The sequence below is a fragment of the Cygnus olor genome, chromosome 1 (genome assembly GCF_009769625.2).
Source record: "Cygnus olor isolate bCygOlo1 chromosome 1, bCygOlo1.pri.v2, whole genome shotgun sequence".
Taxonomy (NCBI): Eukaryota; Metazoa; Chordata; class Aves; order Anseriformes; family Anatidae; genus Cygnus; species Cygnus olor.
The window spans coordinates 178,212,706-178,235,863 of NC_049169.1; the positions used below are offsets into that span (position 1 = coordinate 178,212,706).

General features: G+C 38.9%; 1 protein-coding gene across 7 annotated transcripts in view; it reads right to left on the minus strand.

The window, feature by feature from the left end:
• ENOX1 (ecto-NOX disulfide-thiol exchanger 1) overlaps window positions 1-23,158 on the minus strand; it is a 365,243-nt gene that overhangs the window by 317,942 nt on the left and 24,143 nt on the right. The gene's annotated exons all lie outside the window — the stretch shown is intronic.

Sequence of the window (23,158 nt, forward strand, 5' to 3'; positions counted from 1 at the left end):
AGAAATTAAAAGGTTCAGGTTAATTATTGCTTTACAGCTGGGCTTGAGGCATGAAAAACAGAGCAACTGAGAGTTCAGAGATAAGCAACTGCAGCTTCAGCTTGTCTCCTCCCTGCTACACTCAGGCAGGGCATCACGACAGGGCTCTTCAGTAAGCAGAGAGGCCACTTCAAAAGTCCCTCTCCTCCAATAGCTCGACTTTTTGCTCTGCTCTTCACTATGCCTCCCATGGCCAACACGGCCCCACGACACACGGTGTGCCTCTCTTTATGGCTGTGTCACTGCCTCCTTTTCTCTGCTAGGTATTTTCACCTTCTCCTTTCAAAGGCTGCCAGATTTTCAATGTGCCTGTCCTTCACAGTACAAAGCGAAGAGTGGATCCCACTCACCAAGTGAGCTGCAGAGAGCCTGTGCTGTGACTCTCATCAAAGCAAGGAAAAATGTAGATGAGCTCCTGGTAGAACTAGGCAGCATTATAAAAGTAGTAGTTTGACACTGAGGAAGATGGTTCATTGCCAAGGAAAAGGAGAACAGCAAAGGCAAATAAAGGCTCTGGGAGATGAGTATTTATGGAGCTGTTCTTTTTCAAATGTGTGTTTTTTGCAGCATACAGTAATAGAAACATGAAAGAAAACTACATTATAGTTTTTACTAAATTTACTGGCTACAGCAAGCAAAGAGGGAAAGTGAGCAGAGAAAGATGGTCACACATTTTGTAGATATATTGCTATATATTTTGAATAACATGAATCTGAAGATAGAAGTTATCCTTAAAAACTAGTTTCAAAATACTTAAAAAATAACATTTGCTGTAAAAACACAGATTGTTTGGCATGATATGTATGAAACAGGTATCTAACCAGAATTGTATTTAAACCTTGGTGTCAAAGGTAAAAGGATCCTAAATCTTCCCATTGAAGGGATTCACATTTGGATACCATGACAGGGTATGCTCTCAGAACCAAAGAGAAAAAGAACCCAAGAGAGAATTAGAAGTACTTTTTCTATGGGAACTAGAATACATAGTATCCAGTATGCTCAAAATTCCTTCAAAGTAGGGAAAAAAATCTGTAAATGAGGAGTCTTCCAAAAAAAAAAAATAAAATAAAATAAACAGACTAGATACTGAGACACTTCCTTGCTAAGAAAGTGTACAACTTGGTTACTAGTCAAGCATCTCTGAAATGGCTGTGATCCATGAAGGAGACCAAACCTGGGCTGACGCACTAGTACCTGGTCCCATGACTGTGTGTATATAGAGGGTATCCCAGAGTACGGATACAATCTACCAATTAATCTTTCTTAGGAAGCACATGTATTCTGGACCTTACTTAGGGACTCAGAGGAAACACAGACAAGGCAAAGATCAGGAAAAAAAATAAGGGAAATATCCTTTGCCAGGAGCTCACAAAGAGCAGGCAGAAAAGATCTCTGGAGTTGGCCATCTGCTAAGATCAGGGAAATATGACTGTGTATGTTAATTCATGGCTTTTTCCATATTTGAGTAATGAGCACTGTGCCAAAACTAAGGTCTTGCAGCAGGTTCAAGCACAGCATCAATTACTTTCTTCTATGACATGCCATTATCAGGACCTTCCACAAAGCACCCTACAGATTATAGGTGCCTGCAATTCCATCACTTAGAAAACAATGACATCTATGTTTAAGGTAAAATTTCTCATCGTTACTATTTTTTAATTTACGTTTGCAAACCTGGATGCCAAAGGGACATAATTTGGTCAGCAAGATTTCCACATTCCTCGAACATGCACCTCAGCCAGCATTTCTTTACCTGCTCTAGCAGAGCTTCATGATGCTCTAGTTGAATGGGCTGCAGCTCACCACCAGGTTTGGTGGAGACAGAACTCAGTATTACTGTTGACAACAAATGTTCCACGGTTGCACAAGAGTTGCCATGAAGCACACAGCAATTTCTCTTCACTAATCCCAACAGTAGCACTGACACTGATTAGCTCTCAGAGGAATCTAGTTAAAGATCATGTCCTCCAAGCTGAACAGAAGAAATAATCAACAGGCAATGCCATACTTTTTTTTTACTTTTTTTTTTTTGAGATAAAACTTCAAGGACAGGGCTCTTTTCCCTCTCTCATGTCTGGCTGTTGTAGATATATAGACAGATGGATATAACACATTGCTGTGGATTTCTATTTAACATTATTTTCATGTTTATTTACAAAAAACAAGATTAAAAAAAAATCGGCAGCATTGAAGTTCTATGTATAGAAATCTAGAGATAAACTTCAAAAACGCAGAATAACATATATGTACTAGAAAAAAAAAAAACACTCAGAGCAACAATCTACAATTCCCAAGCATACCATTTCACAAAGGGCTATCCCACAAATTAAGTTATATTTGAGGATTTCTTGTGCATTTTTTAAATAAAATTTATTTTACAAGTAGAACTATATTATAGTTGTGGTTTTTTTCAGTGAAATTCTGGAGGAAATGGCATACAAGATGAGACTGAGAAAATCTTTTTTTTTTTTCATCTTTAAAAAGAGCACGTTAAGGAAAGATTTTGCTGCTGCCTATGCCTACCTAACAGGAGGGTATAGAGAAGACCAAGCCAAACTCTTCCCAAAGATGTACAGTGATAACACGAAAGGCAACAAACACAATTTGCAGTAAGGGGCACTCTGATAAGGAAAAAAAGGCAAATCAGCATGAGAATGGTCAGACAGTGGAATGCATACCCACAAAAGCTGTGGGATCACCATCATTGGAGATGCTCAAGCTCCAGCTGGACAATGCCCTGAACAACTTTATCTAGTCAGTCTTGCTTTGAGCAGGGGTGGGACTAGATGGCCTCTAGAGATCCACTGCAACCTAAATTGTTCTGATTCTATGATTCTTTGCATAGAAAAAATAATAATAATAATAATAAACTTTTTTTTTTTTAAAAAAAGGCTGTTCAAATAGCAAAACCTGATCTTTTGTGATATTTCTTTTTATCACTGGAAAAAAATTTAATGTAAAAATACAGCAATGTACTGCTGCTAATATCCTTCTGCATCTAATATAATAGAAATGCACCTCTATTGCATAAATCATACATGACAGAACATTAGGTCTTTAAATAACACAGTGAACACCAGAGATCATGCAGAAAAGCCATCCTTCGGGTTGTTATTAATAGGAATCGAAGCCGCAGTATGCATCCTCCCACTAATTCCATTTGATTAGACATGTTATAGGCATACACTGGCCCTCTGAGCCTTGAAAAGGGAAAGGTCCCACTTTGCACATCTTTTCCTAGCACTGGTGAGTGAGGCCATTCAAAGAGAAAAATGGCACAGTTTCACAACTTGAGACTCCCAACCGAATGCCAACACTCAAGACTGAGATGAAGCTTCTGGAACTACAAGCACAGGGTATTACAGTACGAGTGTAAGGGCCAGGACTTTATACACATATGGTGGGACAAAAAAAAAGGATTACAGAGATTTGTGATTCAGGTCGAGAGGAGTACAAGTAATATGTATTTACCCATAGTTTACAATTTCACTTCTGCTTTATCCAGCTTTGATAAAACATCCTCCACATACAGGAACTTGGCAACATACAAAGGACATGAAAGTCCTTGATTCTGGCTTTGGTCCCACATTTCCACCACGGAGGTCCATGCTCAAGGCCCCATTCCCCTCTTTTAAAGGTAACATCAGAGAAGTAACTCCAGCTGGTTTAAATGTCAGCGTTGTTAACTATTTTACTGCTGTTCACAATAGACATTGTGGCATTTCCCATATGCCTGCTGAGATGCCAAAAGTCATAGTTGCCAAAACTTGCAAGGTTCAAACCACCCCAGTGCAGTGGAATTTCTTTAACACAACACCCTCTTCTCCTAAGATCAAGCAAATCTCAAGTCTGGCACAGAGACCTCATCAATACAATGTAAAATCAATTTATTCAAATGGAAAATAAGTACTCAGAGATCAAGCATCCTAAGCTGTCACATCTCATATTTATGAAACTCATGGTATCATAAAATTCTGAAATAAGCCACAATTCTCAGTCTGCTACATCAAAGTGTGGCTGATTTCTAAACCCATGATGAGGAAACCAGTATGAGCACAAGGAGTTTGGGTTAAGAGTTGTAGGGCTCTTATTTGCTCTGTCACGAGTGCTGAGTGAAATTATGCGTGGCTGAAATGGAACTGAAAGGTCATAGTGGTAAGTCTTACAATGAAATCTGACAGAGAGCATTCCAGCCCTGTACAATAGACAAAAGTAACTGGGAAAGTCTCATCTTCAACACAGGCTTCAGCTGAGAAGCACTGAGGAACAGAAACACAGTGGCTGATGCCAACACACCATTATAACCACCACTGTCACTGCAGCAAATAGAAAAAAAATATTTGCGAAGTCTATAAAAAATCTTTTAACTCTTCCCATTTCTGATTAAGTATTTTTCTATTTTGGATCTTAAAGACACTGAGGAATTTGGTTTCCTTAGCAAGTGGGCAGCATCATGCAAATGAATGGACTGGAGTGGAGGGAAAAAGGGGAACACATCTTTACACACTGATTTATTACATTAACTGAAAAAATAATTTAAGTCAGAATAGAGAAATAACAAAATTTTGTGGGGATATACAAAGAAGAATGATATTGAGAAGGGTCTAAAAGCTACCATAAAAACTAATTAAGAAGAGCATCAAGCAAGCATAGTGAATGTGTCTACTGGAAGTTCTGTGTGTCCACAATAAAACATTGGAAACAAACTGAAGGAGTCAGATAACTAAATAAAATAGTATTAAACTCAAGTATCAGAGACTTGAATAATCCACATATCTAAAATATAAATATGAAGAGGTACTGTTCATTTTAAAGGCCTGGCAGTGAAAAAAGTGTACTGCATTGTACATCAAGAACATATACAATTGATTGAGTTCCAGGCTGTAAAAAATCTGGATCTTGAGGAAACCTCAGTGCACTGATTACAAAGTAGGTTAGAGAATTAAAAAACAGGAACAATCCCATGGTGGGGGACTATTGCAAACCACCAAGGCAGGGAAATTAGGGAAAAATGAATTTTTGAAACAACTGGCAGAATCATCCATAGTACAGGACTGGGATAACGTGTATGTTAGCTACTCCCACATCTGGGAGTAGTTGAGAAAGAAACACATCAGAACATTTTGTTCAGAAAAAAAGACAGAATAAACTAAAGTCAGCTTTTGATATAAAAGCTAAAGAAAGCAGCTAGTAAAGGACAGAGGGGAATAGGACAGCTCTTCTAACATCACCATAAAGTAACTGAGTTCATAATCCTGAGGATGCAAAACCAGAAGCACTTTTCAACAGCAGCCCTTAATAAATGATTAAAACACTAACGTGGGTGCTGTCTAGTTGGAAAAACACTCGGAAAACAATTGCTGCAATCACAAAAGAGCAGCATATTGAGCAGGACTCCACCGGCCTGTGCTTCACATCCAATGCTATTCAATATTTATATCGATAGTTGAAAGAGTGGAATAGAAAGTATGTTTATGAAATTCACTGATGACACTGAGCTCCAAGAGACTCCAAGTACCTTGGAGGGCTGGATTAGAATTCAAAATATTATGGGTGAATTGGAGAGATGGAATTGGATTCAGGTCCAAATTGCAGACAAATTATGTTTACAGTTAACAGAGAACTAGTCGATACAGTCATTGGTGTTTGGAGAATCCAAAAAGACTTCATCTGACCCTCGGTAAGACATCCAATTGTCCTAGGTCAGATGCACATTCATGTGTGCCAGTGACATGCAGTAATTCTCAGGGCCAGTTCATAGAGGAACATCTGTCAGGTTGATTTTTTTCACAGCAATTCCTAAGGGTTAGAAATTGTGGCAGACACACAGACACGCTCACATCTCCACACAGTATCTCCTCTTGGTGTCCCAGTACAGACCTCCAGAACCATTAGCAACAGCAAAGAAGATGGAGCTCCACTGAGCTCCCTTATGCCTTCTTGCAAAGGTTTAAGAAATGAGATGAGAGCTGATCAAAACCATAGCCACATGGCAGGTCCTTTCTTCTTGCTTGAGAATGACTCTGAAGTGAGACCATAACTATTAAATTGTGAGAGCACAAATACCTTGCTGGTGCAGTTCACCTCATTCACTAAAGCTCCTGTGATTGAATAATCTAGCCTCTCCTCTTTTTTTTTTTTTCCATTTTTTAAGACAGACATTGTTATTAGTGCAGTAGTAATGGTTACCTCTGAGAAATCTTTCATAAGAGATATACAAAAAAGACTGAAGTAGCAAATCCAACTCAAGCTTTGCACCAATGTACCTTGCACTGCACTTTTCAATGATTTTCACAAACATCTTTGTCAACTGAAGTCAGGTGATATAAGTGAGAAAAGTGAAAAGTGAGAAAACCCTTACAGAGTTCTCACAAGAACAACACCTTACTGACAAACAAAAGTTGTCAAAAGTCAGAGTTTGTCTAAACATGTTTTCATAATTACTAATACACTAATTCGAATAATAGAAAAAAAATATGCCACTAAGTATTGGCAAACAAACTTTCTTATGGTATCCACTACACTGTAAATTTTAGTGAAGGTGTCCACACTCTGTATGCATGGGCATAAAAGATTTCAGAGTTGAGTCCCATTAGCCAGAAATGCTATATCTGCTTCTGAAGAAACCATCGTTAACAAATCTCATCTGGTCCTCGGAAGCCCTCTTGGATGCACTTTCACGAACACTTGAAAAAGGCAATCAGTTAAAATTTCACACAATAAAGACAGATGACCACGTGCATGCTAGATCAAACAGATTGTTGAGATAATTGAACTTGTCCTCCACCCAACTGTTTATAAAATGCAAAACATAACTCTTTGCTTATTTCTGTGGGAGCAAAAACTTTAAAGGGTCTTCAGAATTTACATTTCAAACTGGTAAGCAGGGTCTTCTTCATTATCCTTATTTATTTTAAATTATTCACCATACTTCAAACACTCCAGGATATTCTTGCTAAAGTTAAGTGGCTGAAATTTATACAGCTCCATATAAAGACATTGAAATGCCTCATTAACTCTTTTTCCTCCCCAGGAATGTTCTCTCCAACAGCTATATACATATCTATATCTATCTATCTATAGTTGAGACTTTATTTTCAGTTTTCTTAGAATTAATTCAGTTCATTAACTTCTGAACAGCTCACACAAGCCCCTGCAAGCTGCAAAAGGCCCTTTTTAGCCAGTTTCCTGAAACTCATGCACTAAGGACACAGCAGGAGGTCACTTTGTTCAGGTAAATTTCATTGCCTTATAGTAACGATAAGGTCTGGCTGTGCAAATGAGAAGTTGCATTTCAATCTCAGGAAACTATCCTGTGTAGTTTCTTCTTCCTTCCCCAGTCCCATGTTTCCACAAGAGATGTTGGAATGTTGGATGATCTCAGATAAAGGTCCTGATAAATGATAAAATGTCCTGAGAACAAGGAGGAAAAGACAAGCTTCACAGGATAAAGAGGAAGAGGAAGAACATCTTTGCAAACAGGCTTGCTACCAAGAGAAGAAAGCTTTAGAGCATGTTCATGAGCAGATGGTAAGCTAAATACAGAAATAAGCAAAGAAGCAATCCAGATAAAGAAGAAATACTTGTTGGGAGAGGCTAAAAAGCAGAGGGCATTCAGAGCCTTCTCAAGCAGCTATACACCAATGTGCAGAGCCTGACCAACAAACAAGAGCTGGAAGTCTGTGTGGACGCAGTGCTCAAGCACCACCGGAATCACAGATCTGGAACAGCATACATGACCAGAGTATTGCCACAAATGCAGGCTGTTTGAGAAGGAAAGGCAGAGATGGAAAGAACAGGGTGCTGTGCTTTCTGTTAAAAAAGCACAGTGCTCCAGCGTATGAAACCAGAGATGTGTCTGTCAAGAACCTCTGGGTGAAGAGCAGAGTTTAGACTCTGTTTCTGTTTTAGACCCCATGATCAATGGGATGAAATGGAAAAGTCTTCCTGTGAGCAACTTGTATTAGTCTTTTGCTTGTAGACCCTCTTCTTCATGGAGGATTTCAGCTCCTTCAGGCATCTGCTGGGAGGAAAACAGCACCATGCAAGTTTTCCAGGCAGTTTCAAGACTATGTTGATATCTACTTCCTAATGCAAATGCTAGTAGGTCTGGTGAAGGATAATGCTTTACATGACCTGCTGCTCACAAACAGGAAAGATTTGGTAGCAAATATGGTCTTAAATGGCATCTTGGGCTTCAGCCAAGGTGAGCAAGTTCAGGATCCAGAGTAAGGCTGGGAAGGTAAGCTGTAGACTGGACTTGGAACCCAAGGAGCTCGGGCGGCAGATGGTAAGGAAGTCTTGGTGGGTGGCATGAGATGGAGAGGTGCCCAAGATAGCTGGTTGATTTGTTAATGAAAATGTATGGAAAACTTAGGAATAAATCATCTTTGTTACGTAGGAAAAGGCAGGCAAAATAAGAGGCAAAGGCCACAGATAGCAGCTTGGGAGGTCCACAGAGTACATTTGAAAAAAAATTCCTCACTAGGAGGGTAGTGGAGGACTGCAACATGCTACCCATGGCAGTGTCCATCAATGAAAGCTGACAGACCCTAAGCAGTGCTGGTAACAGTCCTGCTTTGAACAGGAAATTGGACTAGAAACCTCCAGACGTCCCCTATAGCTAACATTACTATGAAGCTATGGGGAAACTCACGGTCTGTTGATTTTGCCAGCAAAATCCATGGATTTTAATCTTTCCTCCTCAATTTTTGTTTGTTGGCTCTTTGTTTCCTTATTTTTATATGTCTCCCAACCTCTGAGAGTAGGATTAAATCATTTTGGCTGTACTGCAGGTGAGTTCAGTCAGTTGAGCAGAGAGAAGTGAAAACGGGAAGCCAAGCCACCTGGTGAGCCTTACTTATCCAACTCCGAGCTTACTCACAGAGAAGGAAAGGTCTAGCAGCAAGCCAGAAATGCCAGCTTTATCCCACTGATGGTCCCCTGCAGCACGCAAGTTTTCAGCTCCCCTTTCAGACCATAATCGAAAGGTCCTTTCATACTGTTCTGCAGTACTGGCCAGGGTCTGGCCCTTAACCCTCACAGCAGTCACTGCTAATTCGAAATCCCTGGTAATAATATATTAGGCACTAAAAATGAGACATGGAGCAAGTACATACAATAAAATAAATCTCTGCACATAACCCTTCTGAAATGTTATAAGACAGTAATACCTCAAAGACTCCAGTTATTCTGCTTGGTTTTTTGGTAATTTCTTTAATTAAAAAAAAAATGATACTACATTCACCAGTACACTATTAAAACAGAACTTATCAAAACAAATACATGAATAGCTGCATAAAGAATACAGAACCTATTATTCTGGACCAAAGACATGATTTTTTCTGCTCACTAGCTCATAAAGTTAACTTATCTTCCACAAATTACTAAGATCTGGCATGAATTCTGGTACTTCTTTTTCCCATATATTTTATGCCTTTATTCTTCTTTATTGACAAAAATTCTTTTTAAAGTGTCATTAGAGACATCACTCAGGATTTTCTTAACATGCTGAGCTGCCATTTTACAAATTATAGTACCAAATAGAATTTACTTCCTTAGTCTATCCATAACAGTTTAGGACTACAGCAAATGGCTGATCTTATGACCCAAGTTATTATTTGTGTATTTTTTTTCAGATGCTGCTTGGGACCTTCAACAAAGAAAAAAAATCTGTTGGATTTTAGTCTCACACAGTACAAGAAAATCTCTCAGCAACTGAAACAGTAATTGGTTTGGTTTTTAAAATAAAATCTGCTCCAGACACACTCTATAGTGTGCATTGTCAGTTCTTCTCTACTCTTCATTTCAACAGCTTTGTGCCAGTTTATAGAAACTGATAATCTAGATCCTAGAAATGACTGAAAAAAGGGAATTCCTTGTCTTTCTGAATACCACTGAAATCTCCACAGAGGCTGTTTTTTCTTCACTACTCTTTGAAGTTTGTGTTACAGAAATCATCATTCTAGAGAAGAAAGAACAATTGTTTGTCACCTCCCCCCCAAAAAATAAATGTATATTTACTTAACTGTCAGTATGACATATGCAAAAGTTCTGATCTATGGTTATTTGCAATACGGTCTGGAGATAACTTTTTTTTGTTGTTCTCATGGTGTCTTCAGAAAGTTAGAGTTTATTCTCACCTAAAATACAGTGCCCCAACAAATTTGTAGCCTTCTGACAGAGTCATTGTTGTTCCCTAATGCACATGCTACTCCAAATCACTTTTCAGCAACATTGACCCAGTCCTACGTTCCACTGTAGATACATGATAAAATATGCAGGAAGGTTTAATGTATACTTTGTGCTGAAAGTCTTTCTTAATTGAACAGATACCAAATTTCAAGTGGCCTCCTCATTACCCACCAGCTTCTTCTGGAGACCTCAAAGCACCTCTGTCCTGAATCTCCTTCCATTCTCCATTCATGCCTTATCACAATACAGCACCAGCAAACCAAAATTCCCAGGGGATGACGCATGAATCTACTATCTCTGCTCTTGGCCTGCCTTCTACTGTTTCCACTAAACCCTCCTCCTGTAATGCTAACATCCCCCTTCTATTCCTTCTCCCTCCCCAACATGAGAGGTCTTGCTCAAGACCAGAATAAATACAGACCAGTAAAATAAAGCAAATAACTTCTTCCTCCTATCTTGGCTCTCCATATCCTCCTCTAATCACTCTGGAAAATATCACTGCCTTGCCTGTCATGCAAACCGCAACAAGGATAACATTTTCAGCTCTGACAGTCTCTCAAATCCCAGTTATGTGTCAGTTCTACATAACCTCTCTATGATATAGCCTTTCCTGTCCATTCACACAGCTCATGTTCCTGGCCAAAGCTCTCATCAGATCCATCAGCACAGGCATCCTCTCTGTACTTGACACGCACAATCTTGCCTGTATCATACCCTGTTGCAAAGGTTGTTTTCCTTTGTCATTCACTTTAACCATGTAGCTCCTCTTTGCATCCCTGCCTTTGGCACATCCAGCATAATTTGTTCTCACTTTTAAGGCTCTTTATGCCCATCACACACCCGATGTATTTTCTCACTCTTTACAGTGATGTCAGCTCTTCCAGTATTGCCAGCTTCCACTGTCTACTAGCTTAACATTTCAAGCAGAGTCCATGAAAAATGCTTTGCTGAGATGCCTCCAAAATACGTTTTTTTCCTCAACATGTTGAAAACTATTGTTTATCATGCTGGTCAATACTGTCTCATCATTCCCTTGTACTCCCCCATCTGTCTATAGCCATCTGTTACCTCTTACCTCATATTCCTTTGGTTGCTTTCCAAACCAGCTTACATACATCTTTGTTGTGTATCTACATAGTGTTAAAAAGAGAACCCTCATTCATGATTTGGGTTCTTGGGTACTAAGGCCAATAAGTACTATCTATAGTCTATGAGATTTCATGCATGTGCATAAACAAATGAGGATTACTATGTCTGAGACACTGAGAAACAACGAGATGATAATGGTGTCAAAAGGTGAGGCTGTTTTTGTTGATCCTAATCCCAAAGTCAACTAAACAGCCTTCTTGGTGATGTGAGAAGAAATACATCTGCGAAATTCAGAACAGAGCAAGGAAGGTTCATATTAGCTATACTGCTTGTAAAATACATATATTTGTATACACATGCTCATTTATATACATATATCTTTGTGGCTATACACATATATGTAGTCAGAAAAACAAAACCCAATATATTTAAAGTATACTCTTGCTTTACATTTCAGCATATATCTTTCAAAGATGGCAACACCTTTTCAAATTTCAGAAAGTGCAAAATCATCTCTACTTTTAGTATCATTCCAGACAAACTCAGTTCCAGCTAAAGGATAGACTAGCAATGATTCACCACTTATGAACCAACAGAAATTGCAGGGAGGCAAAAAAAAAAATTATATCACAATTTCATATACAATTACTTTTAAAACATTCTTAGCCAGATTATGCTAGCTGCTAGCTTGGCAGGTCTTTTTTAAGGCAAGTAGTTTAATGACTGGTCAAGGACCTTGCAAGAATAACCAGACCTGAATTTTTTACCTGCCTGCAAATGATGATCAGACAATATCATCTTTAACTTCACCTTACCATCTCCATTTTCACAATCCTGTCTTACACACATGTGGATATAGGCAGGTGTTCTCTCACTGTCAGGCTGCACTGAACATGTCACAGTTTGAGCCCAGGTCACTAAGCAAGAACTGCATACACTACCAACATAAATTACACTGAACCGCAAGGGCATGCATGCAAAGTAAAAGACAGCATACACTTAATTGGTTGTGTAAGACAGTTTAACTCTCTGCTTCATGAACCAAATTCTCCCTCTACAGCATACTAGGAAGGTTTCCCATCTCTCCTTGTTAGTTCCTTCTAAGCCACTATTCTATACGTTCAGAGAAGGGGGAAGAAGGCTGCAAAATGGCAAACATCTAAGGGAAATACAAACAGTGTGGAACAATAATGGAAGTGAAAAAAGTGAGAATAGGAACAAAATGCTTGCAGGTTTCTGTTTTCCCTTGAGAAAATCCAGCACAAAACATGAATATTAGAAATGCTAGCCTAAATCCTGCACTAAAATCCTTTAATGTTGTAGAGGTTACAAGCCACATTCTGCCATGGTGTGTGCTGCATGCCTACACGTAACACATGTATGCCCATATGAACTACAATGAAATACTAAAAATACTGCTCCAAAAATACATAACCACCACAAATAAGTGTCTCTGGTCAGATAGGTGGATCTTCAGCATTTACAGACCTACAGAAACATGCAGGTAGTTTTTTCACTTGCTTAATCCTAAGAGAATGCCAGAAGGCAAATGGCTTTCAGGCATGAAGTGTTTCTTTTTGTTAAATCATTGCCATTGTGTTAAGCACAGTTTTGGAATAAAGTACACCAGCCACATTTATAAACAGAAAACAAATAGAGATCAACTATGTGTCTTCTCAAAATTGGCTGATGATATCAAAGTAGCAAGGTGCAGGCACAAGAAGAATATTGAAGTTCAATTTATTTTGGATTAAATTACTTTGCCAATCTCCGAAACTCATTTAGCAAAGTGCTCTGCTCCACCAAGTATATATCAAGATATGAAGTGGTTAAACATATTGGAAAGCATGACATTTAAGATTATTGTCTGGTAAAGAGATGACCTTTGTGAAACAGCTACACAACAGAAGGTAGAGCTACTGAACAGAAAAAAAAAAAAAATCTATATATTTTTAACATACAATAGCAATGTAATTAATAACACACATTACCAGCATTTTCAAAAAAAAGTAGCAAATACTTGAATTTAGACCATTCATTTCAATATGCTGTTTTCTTTAAAGAAGAATCAAAACCAGAGGAGACAAACTGCATTTAACAGCAGACATTTTAGCTATTGAAAATGACAGGAAAATAAAGCATGCCAAGATTTCTATTTTTTAAAGCAGTCATTGAGTCAGAGAAAAATCTACATTCAAGTATTAATAGTTCAACACAAATTCACAGCAGCATGCAACTAGGCAAATCAAAGGTAATGACAAATACTACATCTGACACTGTCCTCAACTAACCCTATTGTGCCTAAGGACTATAGCATGCATAATATATACAATCACATGTATTTTTGGACACTAATGTAATAGACAACAACAAAATGAGCTGAATAGCTAATTATAAGACCCCCTTTTCAACTTTAACTCTCTGCTTTCCTTTTCTGAATTTAGTCAAAGCTACAATTCTATTTACTTTTTCTGGGACCCAACAATTCAGTTTTGATACTCTCAAGACTCCTTATTCTCCACTTTAAGGACAGGACTGTTCCTGTACAGAATAACCATTTTATCTAAAAAAGGGACAGAAAGCCTACCAGTGAGGACTGAAGAAATCACCATTCTAAGAAGGAAGAAATGTTTGTGGAAGCAACACTGTCTGTGCCTCCTGCCAGCCGAACTATGCAAGCATCAGGTTGTTTTATTCAAGGCCCTCAGTAAACCCACGCTTCTGAGGCATCATGAAAATAGTCAGCCGTTGGCTGTGAAATTTGCTAACGTGCAGCTGCATGTGAAATTCATTCACACCAAAAGGTTATGTGTTTAAAAACAGGCTAAAATCTCTAATAGGATCTTGGTGAATACACTTGAGGTACTTTGAAGCCTGAGGTGTCTCAGTGAGAGTGTCTAGATCCAGCAATATGCCTACATGTTTGCTGAACTGAGCTCCGAGTCATACCGAGCCCATAAATAAAAAAGAAACATGATCTTATTAATCTCTTTAGCTTCTCACAAAGGCAGGTCTTCCCAGAAAATAGCAGCAAAAAAAAAAATCAAAAAAATCCTTACCTACATTACAAGGACCCTAGCAAGAGCATCAGCTATCTTTAGTAAGTCAACATGCAGGTAAGACCCAAGAATCTCAGATTCAGAAGGCAAGGTCCTGACCTAGCAAGGTCAGCTAGGCTTGCTCTCCCCTCATCCTTCCTTCTCATGCTCTAGCTGGGGTAGAAGAACCATTTCTAAGTACCTGGATTCACACATCCTCCCACTGAACCCATAGTGGCCAAACTAGGTAATTCCCCAGATTCTTTCCTAACATTTCATGGAAAGCTTTTCTTTCTCTTTGTGGGTCACAGCAGCATTTCCCAACCTAACCCAACTAGCATGTGGGAAATACTATGTTCATCTCCTCCAGAATTCACTAACCTATTCCATTTGTAACCAGTGTGGCATAAGTCACGAGGTTTCTTAGCTCCTCCAGACAAAAGAGCACGAGAACTAGATGAACTTTCCTTGGCACGGCCTCTTTCAGGAAGCTGCTGTTTCCAGGTTGAGGAAACCAAAGCTGACAGCTGAAAAACAGTAAAGTCTGCAGTTCATTTCCCCTTCAGCAGCTGTATATGGAGGCCAAAATGTATGCAGAAGGCGGAGAGGTAAACAATGGAGATGAGCAATACATACAACGCACACAATACGTACATACAACTCCTCACTTTTGGAATACTTAAGTTATCCTCCCAATTTTTAGTGGAAACATTAGTTAGGGTTTTGGATACAAGAAAATAAATGTTCAGGATTCTAGCTGATATTTACATCTGTCCTGGGCACCTACAGAATAACGTATGAGCATGTCTGCAAAGCTGAGAAGAAAATGGTGCAGCTTTGTAAAATTAGCAGCTGCTGACCCATAACTAATTTGCAATAGCGTTATTTTTCAAGCTCATTAATGACGTAGGATATAGAAATCCAAGATACTGCATTAAAATGTTAAATACAGCAAAGGCACTTTCCTAAGCAAATCATCAGGGCCACAGCATTATGGATGCCATCTATAAACTTTGCGACAGACTGAAAGAATGGAAATGAAAACTTGTAATATGAAGCCTGTTGGGTTTTCATTAGTTTCTCTCTGTATGCTTTCAGCAGTAACTTACTAAAAGGGCATTTTATTATAAGTTGATGGGTCATTTTGTGAAACTGTGGCACTTTAGTCAAAAATAACTCACTGAAGAAACACTCACTGAAGAAACAGCATGAGTAATAAAGCCACTTACCACACGAGTAAATAAGTGCAGATTTTTCCTGCAGTAACTAACCACATCACAGAATAGTTCAAACTTTATTCCACATATATATAGTACTGCATTTTAAAATGTTGCTCATGTTTGTGCTGTTTGATCACAAGTATCTGTGAGTGTGAGATTTTTGATTGCTGTCTTTTCCTTCGGGTGATGAACTGTACTGTCAAGAGCCACCATTATTAATTGCAGAAGTTTAAGTCTTTGAATTTACGATCATTACCAGCTCAGGGCATCAAATGTTGAAAGTAGCGCACATCTGCTGAAAACCTTAGCAGTGATTGACTTGTTATAAAAATTGCTTTGTGAAGACTGCAGGACTTGATTATACTGGTGCTGCATTGCACTCATGTACTCACCACTAGTACTTCTCTGCACAACTCCAAAATCTGATTCTGTACGCTGCTGCCTTTTAGGTACTGTTCCTTATTGACTGTGTTATTTGCTGTCTCTGCAAGGACACCTTCTCTGTCCTTCTGCCTCTTTGTGGAAGGATTTCTTTCCTTTCCTCTGTCTTCATCGTCCCCCTGTAATGCCACCAAGAGGCCACTAAACATTTAATCTTTGGAGCTTCTCTGCTTGTCCCAGAGATATGTCACACATTTTACAGTTGATAATGTTCTTTCCCCTGTGTACACAGGATGTTTAGTGTAAAGGCTGAGGAAAAGGGCAAATAGCTGCTGTACTGATTCCAGGCTTTGTGGCAACACTGATAAAGCACTGCTTTTCTAAACAGCGCTGGAAGACTTATCAGTGTTCTCCGTTTTAGGATACACATGGAGATCCTAAGACATGGCCCACCCTACATTTCTGCTGCATACAGTCCATTTTAATCCTAGTTAGTGACAGGTAGGTAATATCTTGCATACTTTTAAGACAGTCCTCAGGCAGTACATGTTACCAAGAAACAAGGAACTCATTCAAGGAATTTACCAAACAGACCAGATTATGTACCTATCAATTTACTTCCTCAGAGATTATGAAAGCATTATGGCTGAATACAGGTTTCTTGGAGAAAGTTCCTGTACCTTGCAACATTCATGCTGGATTTATGCCAGACTATAATTACTGCTAGTTAGCAATATGCCTTATTATCTCAAGGCAATTTTTTTAAACATCTAATTCTGGAAAATGTCCCCCACAAAATATTAAGTCTGATGATCAAATTTGCTCTGCTTTTTCCCCTTACTTGATGATTCAAAATTATGTTTTTATCACGCTCCCTTTAATTTGAAGATAAATTACACAACTGTGTTACCACTAGCCTGACCTTGTAAAATAGGAGGGACAGGTCTCTCAGCAGGTAGAGGATGGGATGCAAAATGAGATTAAAAGATGAAGCCACCATGGTTCTTTCATGGAGAGGATCTGAAACTGGCAAGTCAACAAATGTCACTATGCTGAAATTACCTTGCATGGATGTGTCACTTTGAGGACCTAGAGGGTGGGAAGAGCAGACGGGCCCCAGAAACAAAGCCAACTGAAATAACAATTAGAAGTGCTGTGGTTTCTATCCATGCAAGGCAACTTCCACTGGGTATATGAAACTAGATGTTGTTAGTCTTCTCCATACAGTCCTAACGCATTACCATGCATAAAGCTTACTTGCAGAAGTGCCTCTTTTCAGTGCTGCTTTATTGTGTTCCTGCTGGCTATTAGGATCTCTCTGTTCCTCAAAGCAGAGCCAGAGGAACTGTTTGCCTTACTAAGACACGAAGATCTTCTCATCTGGTTGATGGTGCTTAGAGGCTATAACATCTTTAGCACTTTTATAGTGCTAACAACATACTGATTTTTACTAGTGCCTCCTTAATTAAAATGCTTGTCAGCTCCCCTAAACAAGGTAAGTGCTTGGGGTTTTAATGGGGTACAAAACCTCTGCTCAGATCAATGTGGCTAATCTCAGTTTAAGTCCACAATGCCAGGTGCACCATTTTCACTTTTCCAGCAAGAGATACTTGTTTCAAGAAATAGATTTTCCCCTGAATGAACATGCAGTTCAGGAGTGGAAATACTGTAGAAGAAAAAAAAATCCTTGATAAATTGTTTTTTGGTGGTGGTGGTGGTTTTCTTGTTTGTTTGTTTGTTTGTTTTTTAATTGGGAGAAAAATCAGAGTTAAAAACAACAAAAGTGCCCCAAATTCCAGCAAGTTGTTTTTGTAGACATTACTTGGGACTCTTGGGACAAATACCAGGACAATAAAAAGCAGCTTGGTTTATTTCATTTTCTTTCTCTTCTCTCTTCATCATGGTGTTTCCGCCTTCCCCTCCCCTACCCCACCTCACATATAGACATTTTAATTCCCTGACCTCTATTAAGTCTTCACCTTGATTTTCAGTGTTCCTATTTTGTTTCTTCTTCTCCTTCCCTGAACAACCCAACTCTTCTTTAATGCCATTGCTTCCAGAAATAAAAGGAACCTCTACTAAAAAGATCTCCAACCCATTTGTAAAATGGAAGCAACTTCACTTAACAATTCTCTATTGAAATTAATAAAGCTTCTCTATGGACAAGGGTGGTGAATCACCTTTTAAAAAAAAAATTGCAGCAATTAGTAAGAAAGTTTAATGAGCAATATTATAATTTAATAGTTATGCCAGAGAGCTATTAAAATATAGTATCATATATTAAAACTTCTTATTAGCTACTGCGATTTACTAACCAAAAGAGTTGATTGCTAAAGATGAGCAATCAAATTTTAAGCAGCAAGATTTTGTTGCTGTCCTGCTGCTCCATCAGCTAAAATGCATGGATAGAAGGGGCATCTGCTGTAAAATGGACAACGCAGCAAGCTGTCAATTTCATGCCACAAGGAAACCTTGCTTCCCTCTAACTTTTTTCCTCACAGATTGATTAAAAGAAAATACACACACACTCCTACCTTAGTAACCCATGCTCTAGACGGAATCATTCCCCTAACTTTGAAAACAGACTCATCAAGTTCAGCTGAACTGCCTCTGTGCTTAAAATATCCATGCATGTGTTTATAGACTTAAACTGTGTAGTATTCTCAGGATAATCAAAACTGATGTACAGCAAATCTCTTCTATATTTATTTAATGTTTTGACATCTCAGGAAAAGTGTTAAGTGAAATGACAAAGCCCAAACAGCAACAAGAACAAATGCACCACTAAAAAGGCACACAAACTATTACAATGAAACAGTTTAGTTAAGGGCATATGAAATAGTGAATGCATAAAAATAAATGAGGAAAGAATCCCCCTGGAAACAAAATTATTTCAGTTACAGTTTATTTTGATCCCTTTATATTGCATATACATTGTAAATGAAAAAACTTGCAAATTGCCAGCTAAAAGATATATCAAAGGATTTTACCATCCCTACTAAGTGACCAAAACCACATGATGCTTATAAGACAGCACTTTGTTAATTCAAAATAAAATGTTCATTAAAATAATAATAATCATCATCATCTAATTGCATTTCACTAGAGAATCTTTTGAAATATCAAGTACAACGAGCATCATATAATCTTCTACTAAAACTAATTAAATACCGTGTAAGTATATTCCATACGCAAACATGAAAGACCTCTTCAAGGTCCATTTCCTATATATTTTCTAGCAGTCAGAAGTGTTCATTCCAGGCTGAATCTAAGATGGCAAGAGCTGTCAATGGGCACACTTTACCTAAGTTTGCAGCACTTTAAATGAGTTCCTGTGCCTCTCAGTGCATGTTCAAATTCATATTTCTACTCTTTGACACTTCACTTGTGAATAGTGGCCAAAAATATCTTTTCGTCATTACTACCTGGCAGAATTTCACCTACTTCACTCAGACGCAGATGTGATCACAGAGATCCATTCCACTGTCACTTCTCCACTGAACTGCTGTAATGTTTCCTACTTGCCTCTGACAATGGAAGGTACAGCTCATAAAACATGCAGCCATATGTCTCCTAATGGGAACTAGTGGATATGGAGTGGGTAATATATATATAATATTAAAAAGTCACATTTGTGTTGCGTGCTTTAAAATTCTTCCTCAACTATAGAGAGCTCGGGTCTGACTATCCTCTAAGAAATTGTCTTCACACAGCACTAAAAGCAACGTCGATTAAAACTGATAAAAACCAACTGATAAAACAGCCTACAATACCTAACCTCAAACTGTTGGGCTGTGGCACTTCCACTGAAGACAGCCAGAAAATCTGAGTACAGAATTCCGTTCTTTAAGAGGAAATGCAAGATTTTGCAAAGGCCTTGCCATACCCGAAGCCACAATCCCTTAATTAGAAAGTTCACTTCCTTGCCCAGCTGACCTCTCAGCAAGGAGACAATGGTTGAGTGGACAACGGTTTCTGCACAGGGAGTGCAGAGAGCATGGCCCTAAAGCAGAGACTTGTGTGCACGCTGTCTAGACTAACATGCTGAAGACAAACATATAGACAGACCTCAAGTGTTGCGAATACACGTGAAGAAGCAGTAGTCTGAGCTCTGGCCTTAAACCACGTGCAAAGCTACGCTAGTCTATGTAAAGTCTCTTGAATCTAAGCCAGCAGAGAATAGAAATCTAGAGTTCACCTTTAATAGCAGACATAAATGTGTTCATGCCAGCCAGTCCAAATCAGGAACTAGCAGTCAGCAGCCTACAACAGCTGACATTTCTTTCTCTCCCTTTTCTTAAGTGGTTTGCAAAGATATATTTGTGGGCAAGCCGTTGCAACAAGCCAGGCTGTACCAAATGGAAATACGTACAACTATAGTAAGTTCCTTGTCCACAATAAACAGTTGTAATCATGCAAAACACTGAGAGAAATGGGCATTCACAACCGGTGTCCTTGAGGACTCCACAGAGCACCCCCAAAATGAATACTTCTTGCTGATCAGTGCCAAAGTTGGGAACTGGAGGGTGGGTGAGATGAGATAGAAAGAAACTCCCTCTCTCTCTGCCAAGCCCTCCACTTGTTTTAACAAATGAGCCATTAGCATCTCCAAATTATCTGGCCAGAGCTACAGCCAGCTCCCTTTCATCCAAGACCAGGCCGCAGCCAAACATTAGGAAATTACCAGCTGGGTCCAACACTAAGGCAGCAGGCCTGCATATCATCAGCACCACAGCATCAATGAATCCCAGGCTGTGCTCTCCTTCACCACCTTTGTCTATACACAAAATGCACGTGGGCAACTGCTCGCTACAAAGCCTGAAGGTATTATTACTGGCCTCAGTCACCAGGATTTCCTCCAAAGGAACCTGGGAGCAGAGAGAAATAGGGCTACTTAAATTACTTAAATATAGTTCTAGGTACCCATGCAAGAATTGTTCAAACACAATCAATGCCAGATCTGTATCACCCCTTGAATTAGTGTGAACATCTACAACAGTCTTTTCTAAGAGAAGTCCACAAATAGGCTGGAATAGTACCTACTGTTGCACTGCACGCAACTAACTAGTTCTGTGAACTCAGCTAACACAGAACACAGAAATGACACTTCCCCAATACTGACAAATATCTCACTGCCACTTCTTAATCTCTTTGTCCCAGAAAGAGAAAGCAGAGATGGGACAATTAATTCTAATGATACATACCTAGTTTACCTGAAGGTAGTAATCAACATAGGAAATTTTGGATATGCAAATAGATTTTGTGGTGCTTCTTGAGCTTCTGCTTGCTTAAACACCCTCTTAGTTGGACATCTTTGTAGGAGCTCCTAGACATCAAATACGGTGACTTTTTACATTTCAAGAAAGAGAAAAAATGTTTATATGAATATGCAGTACAGTACTCCAACTGAGAACCTCAGATTTTCTAAGTTACAAGGCAGTCTGCATTACTTAGCCGTAAAGTGCTATACCTTTTATGACACTGCAGATTACATAGGACCCAGGGCAAAAGAAGCCCTAACACTAAAAACAATCAGATTAGCATAATATGAGCAGGAAAGAAAAATGCAGAAACATTTGGGGAGCTTTTAATTTTTTTCTTTAAAGCATTTCAACTCCTCCAGCCAAAGTAAACGCATCACAGATTAGTTCTCAGAAGTGCCCTCAGCCAAAAAGTAAGTTATTATAACATGGAGAATGATATCGGGAACTAAGTAAAGCTTTAACAGCCTCCACGGAACATAATGCGGGGGGCTCAGAACACAGACTGAAACAAGCACACATTAAAGTTTTCAGACCTAATAAAGACATTGAAAATCAGGTGAGCTAGCAAGAACACTACTAATGCATATACCTCTTAGTGCCATTATGGAATTAAGAAGGTATTATTCTAGTTTTGACTCATACAGTTCCTGTTAAATTTCCTATAGCAATGGCTTAATGAAATAAATAGCTCCTCTTGAACCCACCTAAAGGCAACAACTACTCTTGCTGGTGCTGAACCAGCAAGGAAATATGGTGTGTCAGCATCTTGGGACGCTCATCCCTGCCAGACAGCATCCTGCCATCTACAATGGATCAAACAAAATTATAAGCCCCAACCATTAAAAAAGAGTGACTTCTTTACAGTGAGATTTATGGGAGGGGAAAACAGAAAAAGCTTTCTAACAATCATTTTACTTTGGAATAGAGCTTAACATTTCATTTCTTAATACTGATTCTTAAAGAGATTTTCCAATTCTTGAGAATTGCTTTCTGGGACTAGACCAATATCTCACTGACAGAAACCAAACAACAAAAGAAAATACACAGATGAGGCAGTTAAGGAATAATCTGTCTTCTTGGAGTTAAGAGGAAGCTCCTTTAGTGCCCACCCACAGGCACAATCCAAGCCTGATCCTGGTTAGTCTCTGATCCCAACCTGGTGTCCCAGTCCATTCTCCCTGTGGCCTGGACCTCACCTGAGTGAGCTAACTGAGTCCAGGACAGGTTGCCAGCACCAGTTCTGCAACGTCCCTTTCAGATTTCTACACTCCTCCCAGATCAATGAAAAAGATGAGCTCCATTTCCAGAAATGTTTTCCTCTACTTGCAAGTAGGACAGCAGAAACCTTTATCAAAGTACATGGTAGAAAGAGTGCTTACTCACTTCTGACTCTGGGAAAACTGCCTTCAAATTCAATCCTAAACATCCACATAAGATGTATCCCAGAGGCAATGTTCTGCACCTTAAGTTAAGATAGCTGAACCTCCTAGATGCTGATCAATTGCTACCTCATTTGTCCAAGTATCCCATCTATTTTCAAATTATCCCACAATGGCGTACAGTTGGTGATGAAAGGCTTAAAAGAAGGTGCTGTTCATCACTCTCACAGTAGCAAAAAGATATTCCACTTAAATTGTTGATCTCAGCTGAAGGACAAGAATTGAGTACATAACCATCCTACACCGTTTGTGTAGTCAAGATGTCACCCACGCTAAGATTGAAATCTATACCTATAGATATAGATCTAGAAAGGTATCTGTCTCTCTCCATACAAAAGAAACTAGGGTGACTTCTAAAAAAAAGCATCTTAAACACTTCACGTGTCAGCTGGGATGAATTCAGGCTATGCTTCCCGAAGACCCAAACTACCTCCTTATTTTCTCAGCAACATCAAAGAGATGAACATTATCTAGGACGCATAACAGTTTTGGTC